Raw genomic sequence first — 10,171 nt, forward strand, 5'->3', positions numbered from 1 at the left:
GGGGGGGCAGGCCGGGCGCCGCGCCGCCGTGCTGGCCGGGGCGGCCGCCGGTCGTGCGGGACCTGCTGGGAACGACCGCCGCGTCCTGGGCGAGATGGGGGGCCGGGGGGGCGGGGAACAGGAGAAACTAAAAAATTCCTGAAAACGCTCCTAACAAAAATTCTAAGAGCGGTCATAAATGGCAGTAATGAAATTCTCATGATAATAAAACAGCACGGTACTAAAAAGAATACCTTCTACGAAAAATCTAACAGCAGTAATGATAAAAATTCTAGTAATCGTAACAAATTCTAATAATGAAGTCTAACGACCACAGTAATACTAGAAATTCTAATAATAATAATTTCTAAAAATAAAAGGGTCTGAAACCAACAGTGATACTAATACTACAACAGTAGTTCTAATATTAATAACAACAAATTCTAATAATAATAAATGCTATCAATAATGATATGTCCAACAACAATAATTTTAGTAATAAATTACAATAAATTCTAACAATAATAATAAGTGGGACATGGCACTGCCCGCTCCTGCCTGGTGGCACAGGTGTTTGCCCTGACCCAGCGCTGCCCCTGCCCGTCCTGGGATGGATCCGCTGCGAGCCACCGGCCTCCTCAGCAGGCACCAGCCGCTGCCCGCCGGGGTGGCCGGTGGCTCGCAGCAGAGCCATCCCAGGGGTGTTCTTATCTGCTGGCATGCCCGATGCCACGGAGGAGACACAACCTGTGTCGAGTTTGAACCTTTTAAACCCTGATGCCAGGGAGGGGAGAAGGAATTGCTGGGTCTCCTTGCCAGCCCCCATGGCAGCTGAGGTTTGCGGAGGTGATGAAATCATGGCCTGTTCTGATGCAGCGAAACCAAACGGTGCTATAGGGAAAAGAGGGGCTCTGCGTGTCCTGCCTAAAAAAAACCCCAAAAACCCAAACCCTAAAACAACACCTTGATGTCTTTTTGAGCGTATGCAGCCCAGCCGGCTTGGGTTGCATCTCCAAGACCATGTCTGGAGGAGTCGTGTTGTACAAGAGCCTCATTGTTGAGGTGGTATCAAACAAGGCCGTGAGTGTAGAGAAGTACCCTGCAGTGCTTGAAATAGCTCCTGTTTTTTGTCGTCATTGTGGGTGAAGAGGGTGCAGGATTAAGTTGGGTGGAAGTCATGCTGTGTGGTGCAAAAAAAGTCTTGCAAGAATGGTTTTATATTTGCTTAAAACTTTGCTGAGAGATGCATCATACTGTCTGCATAGCAGAAGGTCACTGCCTACCCTAACAGCAAAAAAGCCCCAACCTTGAGTGAAAATTTCTTAATTTGTGAAAAAGCATAAAGCTAATCTTTTACAGTCTTTTATTACATCACTGCCTTAAAAAAAGGCAAATTACTAGAGTCATGGAAGTGGGTGTTCAGGTGCCACTTTTCTTACTTGAAGAGCTGCGCGGCTTTGGTACGTTAACAAAATGTGGAAAGCTTTCGTTCAGGATGTCTCACTTTTGTTCCATTCACATACTAGGTCCATAAAGGTAGTGCATAGCTGTAACTTGAGTTTAGGGTCTTTTCCTAGTTTGAAAACTGTGCTGACAGTTTGTGGTCTGGAATTGTTTTTCCCCTTTGGCTTTTCAGGCTTAACTCCGGGTAAGGGCCGTCTAATGACGGTGTGCTAATGAGGAACTTCTAAGCTGCATTGTTAAGATATGTCTTTTAAACCTACATCCAAAACCTCCACCCCAAACAAGTCGTGTGTGTGAGGGGTAATGAGAAAAATACTCTTCATTAGCTGTCACATTCCCTGCTCAGAATGTGGGGGGGAAACCCTGTGATGTCACCTGACGCGTCAGTGTGTCCTTTGGGTGAAGAACTGGGGGTTTTTTGTTGTTCATTTGTCAGTTTTCAGCCAGCTATGCTCAGTGTAATGTTTGTCTTTTCCAACAACTTAAGTGCTAAACAACAAATTTCAAAAATACCCAATGGGTCATTCACTGACGGTGGCCACTGTTGACAGCCATGTGTACAGCCTTGTACCTTGTTGTATAACTTGGCAGCTCATTCGTTCCAAGTTATTTAATAAATGCTAATATGATTTCTTGAATGACATTTTAAGTAAATTCAGTTTAATAATTACCTCCTTGTCACATTTGCTTTAACTAATGGAGTTTGACCATTGTTCTTTAGAAAGTAATAAAAGGGTGATCTCTAGGAGTACCAGGCTGATTAAAAATAAGAAAATAACCCACCCAGCTTTTAATGAAGGAAATGTTGCAGTAGACTGGAAAAACTTGGTAGAGAATTGCTATCTCCTTTTTCTTCTGCCCAGAGAGACCAGGACTGTGGGTTTGATTGCAGCTGAGCTGATGTTGTTGTCACTGGGACTCCTTTTGATAAACCACCTACGGGCTTCAAAATGAAGCCATCGAGTGGCCTTTTTCTAGGTGAATTTGCAATGGTTTCTGTTCCAAATCTGTGGGTTCAGGTGTTCAGTCTCCTGATGCTGTTGTGTTGTCCTTCTCTGAAGCTGGTCTTGAATTAAACAAGTTTCCAAACTTTGAAGGGAACTGAGCATGCTGATGATAAGACTCCATCAGTTAAAGAAAGGAGGAAAAAAAAAAAAAAGCTCCTGCCTATCATTATTTTGAGTAGTTTTGTGGCCTGAATTACCTGGATTTGAGTCTTTAATTGATCACAATTTGTGCTTCTGACCCTTGGAAAATGGCATCTTCTATATGTGAATGATCAGGTCTGTGGAGTTTTTCAGTAAACTTAACAGCTACTCAGCAGACTGGCACATGCCCATGTGGCTTACATTGCTGTGTAGCAAAAATACAAGAAAGTATAATGATTTCTTAATACATTTCTGGCAGTGCAAGCCAAGATAAGTAATCCTTCCCTTTTCTTCTTGTGGATTCTGAAAAGTACGTAGAAGAGGTGCTCTGATGCTCTCAGTACAAGGCACAAAGTGTCCTGGATCTAATCTCTCTGTTTTGAAGTGAGACACTGCTTCCCTCTGCAGTTCAGGACCAGTATTGCTGTCGCCAGCACTTTGAACGGGACGGGAGGTACTGTTGGGGAGAATTGCAGCTCTCTTGCTAGATTGGCAAAGTATTTTTGTAAGTGAAATTTTACAGGGAAGGCAGTAGTCTTCCTATGTGGGTTAAGTGTCCAGTTGGGTCTGAAGATGTGACTGTATTAAGCTTTTGTGCCCATATTTATTGTAATCTCAGTCAGCCAGGTTTGCAGCTGTGGTTTATTTTTTTCTTTCTCCACCCCCCCGCCTTGTTTTCTGTAAGCCCTTTGTAAATCACTCTTTCTTTTTCTTGCCACTTTACTCTTTTTAGCTGTCGCTTCCTTTGATAAGTGTGTGTGCGAAAGAATAAGTAATGTTTGGATTGTAACATGAACAATTACTCTCTTATATTGCTCTTGCTTTCCAAAGCCTGGTCATTTCAGTTTTGAGTGCGTTTAAATTTCCTCAGGCTTGGCAAGGAAGAGGTAGTGTAAGTGACTGGGTTTCCATGCATGTGTGTGTGCATCTTAAAAACGAAAAGTATTAAATATATGAAGTCTGTAGAAGAAATAAAGAGAGTTGAGTTCTCATTGGTAGTGCACAGAGGAACCAATTTTATACATTAAAAAAATAGCTAGCAGATAGTTTAATTTGGAGTTTAGGATTTACTTTAACCACCAATAAATACATTTCTTTTCACAGTGCTGCTTCTTTTTCCATAAAAGACTTTTAAAAAAAAAAGTAGGAAAAATTGTGAATCTGTACATTTTGGGGGCTACAAATATTTCCAGTGCTATAAATCTTTCTAATGTGAACTCAGTTTTGTTTATTTGCCAAAGGTAAAATGTAAGGGGTTTAAGTAATAAATAAGCAAGGTGGTTAGCAAATTTAACAGAATTGTTTAGCTATTTTCAGGTTTTATATATCTGTCTCTATATATCTATCTTTCTTTCATTAAAACATTTATTGGAAGCTACTGTCAGGGACTTTTTGGTGTCTGTTTCTACTAAGGAAATGTCATTTGAGCAGGTAGGGTACTTGTCTTGATACGAAGGCACTAAGTCACATAATACTTTGGGAAGTAGCATCCTTGTTTTCTGGTTTTGTGTTTTTGGAGGTTTTTTGTTTGGGTTGTTTGGGTTTTTTTTTTAGGCTTTGTATTCTAAGCAGAACCTCCAAACTTATTCCAGGATTAAGAGATCCTTGTTTCTCCTTATCTGGTTTAGATGTTGGCTGACAACACTGCAGCTTTTCCAGAATAAAATGTAAATGTTGAATTGGAGTTATGTTTATGCCATAAATCTCTGGCTTAGCAAGACAGCCATAAAGCTGCTGTGATTCATACAGGCATGTCCCAGACATGGGCAAGCCATGTTGTTCCTTGTTGGTGCAGGAGAACCTGGAGATGTTCAGACAGCATCTCTGCAGCGGTCTGAGGATGCATGTTCTGGACATGTTTTGAATGGAGTCTACTCCATTTAAAGACTCTTCTAAATAATTGGAGTCAGATAGGGAAGGTGTGTTTTAATTTAAAGCTGGGAGTTAGACCAACAGGGAGTTTGTAGGGATATGGAAACAATAGCAGGGAGTAACGGGACGAGGAGCAATCCCCTTGAACTCTCATCCTTACTAGTTAGTTCTGTTGTTGGGACAAGGCAGCTGGAACATCCTTGACCCTGCTGGTTTTTTCAGCTCAGTTTTGAAGGAAGTGAATGATGTATGAGATTCCCCAGAAAGTCTTAATGCTTGCAGTTTAAAAGGAAGCCAAATTCTTCCTTCTTCTGATGATGCTTGGCTTGCTTTTGGTGCACTTTGAACTAAAAATATAAGCTGCTAGAAGGTAAAATCTTGCTTCTATCCCACAGTCAGTTTGAATTTTCAAGACTTGTTGGCTTTATTCTTTAGTGGGTTCCTTGTCAGTGGTGGGGCCTTTCCGTGCAACAATAATATGTTTGATATTGAGATGCAATCTGAGTTTGTGGTTGAGATGTTGTTGAGCTGATGTGACTTTGCTGCATTTAAAACTCAGATTTAGTTATGCAACTCTAAATCCATCTTGCGAACAAACACAAAGACTCAAGAAAAAAACAAACCAGCAAAAAACACTCTCCAAAAGAAACCCTGATGCAGAAACTTAGCTCCATTCTGGTCAAGCTGAAACATATGTTGGGGAAAAATGTTTGGGGCATTGACTGACACTGAAAGATGCAACTTACTTGCTGGTCTGGATGTGAAGAATAATCGGTTTTGTACTGAAGACAATTTACGCTTTTCTTTTCCCCACCTGCCTCTGACAGTGCTTTGGAGGAAAATATCATTGTCACCATCAGTGATGCAGAGGAAAGGACAGGGAGCTTTGTGAGGATGCACACAGCTTTTGTAGCTGGAAGCTATATTTTGTGTTGATAGCATTATCCCAGAGTCCAGAAACTCAATTAGGCAGTAAATAACTTACCACAGAAAGTGCTAAAGCCAGTAATCCAATACCAGGCTTTGCACAGCACTTTCATATCTCATCTCTGTTACTGCCTCAGTCTGACTCAGTGATAAATGACCAAAGCAATAAAGAAGGTGCTCATCAATCCATCATGGTGTGGAGTGGCTGTGGCTGGCACTCTGCAGGTTTCCTTTCTAGATGATCTTTCATCTAATGTTGCTTAGACTCAATATATTCAGCTGTTCTTCAGCCATCTTCTAGGCTAATACCCTCTGGTTCTTTTCATCTCATGCAAAATTTTTCATTGTTCCTCTGGTAAGTTTCCCGTGGACCATAGTTCTTGCAGTGCTGTGCTAAGGGTCTAAAAAGCCTTTTATTCTTTCTTGCAGTTGTGTGGGAGATAAATGCCTGACTAGTTCTTTCTTTCTGATAAACAAAGGACATTGAACTCCAAGGCTTTTTCCATAAAACATTTTCTAAGCACTCTACTGAGCCATTTAACAGCATGTTCTTTAAAACTTGGGTAGCGTTTCAATCAGAAGTGGCCTTAGTACTGCATGGGTGGAGAAGCACTTGCCTGTTCCTCTTTTCTATGATGTTGTTGTGCATTAGCTGTGTGTTTCCCCTTGGTTCAGGTTTGGTTCCTTTTTGGGAATCAGTACATTTTGGTAACATCTCCCCTTTCTCTAGAGATGGTGTGCATTCCTTCTTTATAGGTGTAGAAGTTTGTATTAAAATGGGATGTAGCGCATCTTACTCAGCAGCACACATTTCTATGTGTGATTACTCTGTCCTCCTTCAATTTTAGTCTTCAGCAATTTTTTTTAGTAGTGACGTTATTTTTATTTCAATGTTTTCCTGGTAACGTTGGACAGTATCCTGGGGTTTTCCATGTGAAATAACCCCATTAAGCAATCACTTTTCATTGAGAGTTGCTTTATAGCAATTATTACCCAAGTGTAGATGCTGATCTTGAGGTGCGATTTCCTGCTTATAGTGCCATGGAGGATGATATACAAGGTTTTTAGTTTTCATTCTCTTCTTGTCAGTTTGTAACAAACGTTTCTGTTGATTCCTGCCCCTGACCCTCCTGTTCTGAGTTCCAAGTCCAGGGATAAGGAATTTTGCTGCATTGTTTCCAGGGGTTTCTCTGTGGGCAGGGTCCCTGTTGCTTGTCTGTTTTCTCCTCTTTGATTATGTGCTCTTTATAACTTGTCTGTAATGTTGCTTTTCTGCTTAGTATCCCATAGTAAACTGGTTCTCTTACTGATTTTGGAGCTCTTTTCTCAGGTGGCAGCTTTGAATTATCTTTGAATCAGGTTGTCCCCAAATGACCTTTGCTTTTTGGTTAAGTCACTAGTTTCTTCCAGAGTTGTTTCTAACACTGCATTTCATCAGCTCAAACTGTCTTCTTTCTGGGCTACTTGTTGCTCATTAGGTCCATCCTGAGCTGGCTCACGAAAATCCCTTTGGCGAAACTGCTTTTGCAACTCCTATTGTAAACAGGTGACAAAGTTACATTCATGTATTTAATTTGACTCAGCTCCACTGGGGAAAGAACAGGATATGTGTATAGCATATAGACCTTTCTAAAAGATAAAATAATATGTGCTGATCACTGCCTATTCTTCCCTACCCCACACATCAAGCCTTTTTGTTTAATAGCACCTTTCAGTTTTGAGAGAAGCCTGTTAGGAAACACTCTGAAGCAGACTGCAAAAACTAACATTTGTGTATCACAATGTGGTAAGGAACTCAGTGGAAGTGTACTACTTTTTTAATGAATGTGCCACCACAGTATTCTTTCTTTTAAACCATATTGTTGCCTATTGTTGTCTCACTTGTGGAAGTTTGTTATTCACTAGAGTACAGTCAACCCCTAATTTCACTTCCTGTTTTTATTTAAATACTTTTATTTGCTTGGCTGTGGAAGAATGTGGGTGTGTGCATGTATGTGTACATATGTTCATACATATATATTCACATATATATACACACTTGAAGAACACATGTATTTGTATATGTTTCCTGCTTTTCCCCTGTTTAAAATTGAATATGAGTGATTTACTTGGAAGTATGTTTAGGATTATGAATGTAATATGCTGATTCCACTCACCTACTTGCTTTCTTTTTAGATACCACTTGTATGATATAAATGTCATGCCACTTGCTATGTAAAAATAATGTTGCTTAAGATCTAAAGCAACTAATAGTGAGAATAAAAATTACTGTATTTGACCACAATTTAATCTGTCCCTGGAGGTTTTACATACAGAAGAGTGCTAGAGACATTCTGAATACTTTGCTAAACAGATGTGCTTGGGAGAAACCGAATGATTTGAAATTCAGGTGTTAAGATAGGAGCAGTCTGTTGTTCTGCAGGGTAGTATTAGATTACAGTGGCTAGGAAATAAGACTTCCAGTTTAAGTGCAAGAACATGTAGCAAAAAAATCTCTGTTCCTCATTGCATTTCTTTCTCCTCAGCAGAATGTGTCACACATCTTAATGTCTTGGTTTGTTATGATGTAATTCAGGAAATGAGACTGCTTTTTCTGCAGCACTTTCTCTACAGTGTGTGGAGATAAGAACTGGTACACCTTGTTAACCAGTGAGCGTAGGAGTACTCCACTAACCAGTTCCTTAAGTGTTTCAAACAGAAATACTTCCTCAGTGCTGAAATCATTGCATGGTTGGGAGCTTCAAAAGGAGGCAGAATAATACAAGGAAATTGCTAGGATTCCTCTAAGGATGAAGAGGGCATGAGGGAAGGATCTGAACAAAGTGAAAAGGCTAGTCCTGTTTGAGACTGTGGATGCTCTCTTTCAGGATAAAAAGAATGCCTTTTGTGAGATGAAAGGTTTTCTTCAGAATGTAGTTAGGATGCCAGAGAGAGTGTAAATCATCACACATACAAATTTGCATGGGGAACTGATTAGGACTAGCAATTCTGGAATGTATCTGCTATAGAAAGAAGTCCTTAGACTTGAAACAAGGGTGTGGGCTGAGTAGCATGACCTAGGAAGAACTGCTTTTTCACATTAAACCTCTTCTCAAAACAGTGTTGATATGGAGGACTGGAAAAGCTGATTTGAAACTTCTTGGATATTCACAAATATTTAGAGAATTTAAAACTCTCAAGACACTTCTGCAGGTTGATGCACAAATTTTGGGTGGCCATGGATGCCATTGGATATACTGGTGGCATAGTACCCCACTGGGACAGTTGTGCCTGGCAGGTGTGCATGTAAGCTGTGAGCAGCCGTCTGTGCTCAGTGCTGGAGAGTTGTCATTGCTGGTAACAGCAGCCCTTTCAAAAAGTAATCACAACCCCTTTGTCCTAGAACGGTTTGGAACTTGAGGAAAATGGTGCTTGCAGTTATGTTTTATGTTCCAACCCTCTGTCTGCATGCTGGGGAGACTTAACTCTGCAAGTAGAAGACGCTGAGTGAGAAACCGAGCATGTGACCCAAAATGAGGAGGTGTGAAGGAAGAGATGTAACCTTAAAAACAAAAGCAAGTGAAAAGATGCCTGTTTTGATTTCTGTGCCATCGACTTACATGCCTGTAGTTTCTCTTGTGAAGAAGAGAAGTTAACCAGTGCTGCTTATTCCCAACAGCAGCTGGGACTATCAGACCTCCCCAGCCAAATCCTTTTGCAGAAACAGGCTGAAGTAGGAGGTAAACATACCATAATGTTAAAAATACCCTTCAAGACAGCTAAGGATCGTCAAGTCCATTCTGGTTTTGACCTCTCTTACTCTGTTCCTCTTACATTCTCTTTGCTCCACAACAGCTCCTGTCTGGCAAGTGCCTTGAAATTTCTTGAAGCTATTGTATTTTTCATTCATGAGCTTTTTCTTCAGGAGGAGCAAATAGATTATTTAAAAAATAAATCCTCCTCCCCTTCCTTTTCCCAAGTCTGGAAAGATAATGGAGATACAGTATACTTATTCAGTACTTTTGCTCAGTGTAACTTTTTTCCTAAATACGGTCTCATGGGAAGCCCTAAGAACCTTTCAGTATGCTTTGGTAATTCATGTGTATAAATTAATAGCTGATTATGTTACATAATAAATTAAGAGCAAATGCTACAAGAACTTGCCATGCCAATCTGATTGATTAATAAAACTACACCAAACAAAAAACCAAAATAAACAAGATAATTTGGTCCCTCTTTAGGAACGATTTATAGTTTCTCAGGGGTAGATTTGGAATTTTACTGTTTTGTGAACAGAGCTGTTGGAAGTTGTGGTGTACTTGTAAGTGGTGTATATAACTTGACACTGCAGGCTTCTGTTCTCCAGATAGAGGTAAACGCTCAGCTTCTATGAATCACATGTGATCTTACTCATGTGAAAGAGGCTGTTCCTTACATTCAAGGTGAGTATACTGTTGAGTCTCATCAATGACTCAAGCCTAAGCAGTGGAATTGAAATCCTCACTCTTTCTTAACAGTAATCTTTTTAAAATGCTTGAAATTCATAAAAAAAATGAGTGGTAAAAAAAAAAGTAGCACAGAGATTAACACCTTCAGTTTGCTAGCCTTTAGGGAAATAGTGCCTTGTGAGTGTTTTATTTTCCTCTGATTCACCACTGTATGGATCATTTGCCTTTAGTTTCCTGACCATGTCAATACCCTCGTAGCAACCACATTGAAGAAAATACTGAATGTACTTACCCAGCTGGCACAGAACCCTATTTCTTTGCTTTTTACTCCCCCCCCCCCCTTTTTTTTCTGCT

The 10,171-nt window shown here is 40.3% G+C and overlaps 1 protein-coding gene across 1 annotated transcript in view; it reads left to right on the forward strand.

Moving 5' to 3' along the window:
• The window catches only part of DGKQ (diacylglycerol kinase, theta 110kDa), a 96,976-nt gene that overhangs the window by 962 nt on the left and 85,843 nt on the right, over nucleotides 1-10,171 (forward strand). The window lies entirely within an intron of this gene.

This window comes from Haliaeetus leucocephalus, unplaced genomic scaffold (genome assembly GCF_000737465.1).
Source record: "Haliaeetus leucocephalus isolate CR32 unplaced genomic scaffold, Haliaeetus_leucocephalus-4.0 Scaffold605, whole genome shotgun sequence".
In the NCBI taxonomy this organism is placed as follows: Eukaryota; Metazoa; Chordata; class Aves; order Accipitriformes; family Accipitridae; genus Haliaeetus; species Haliaeetus leucocephalus.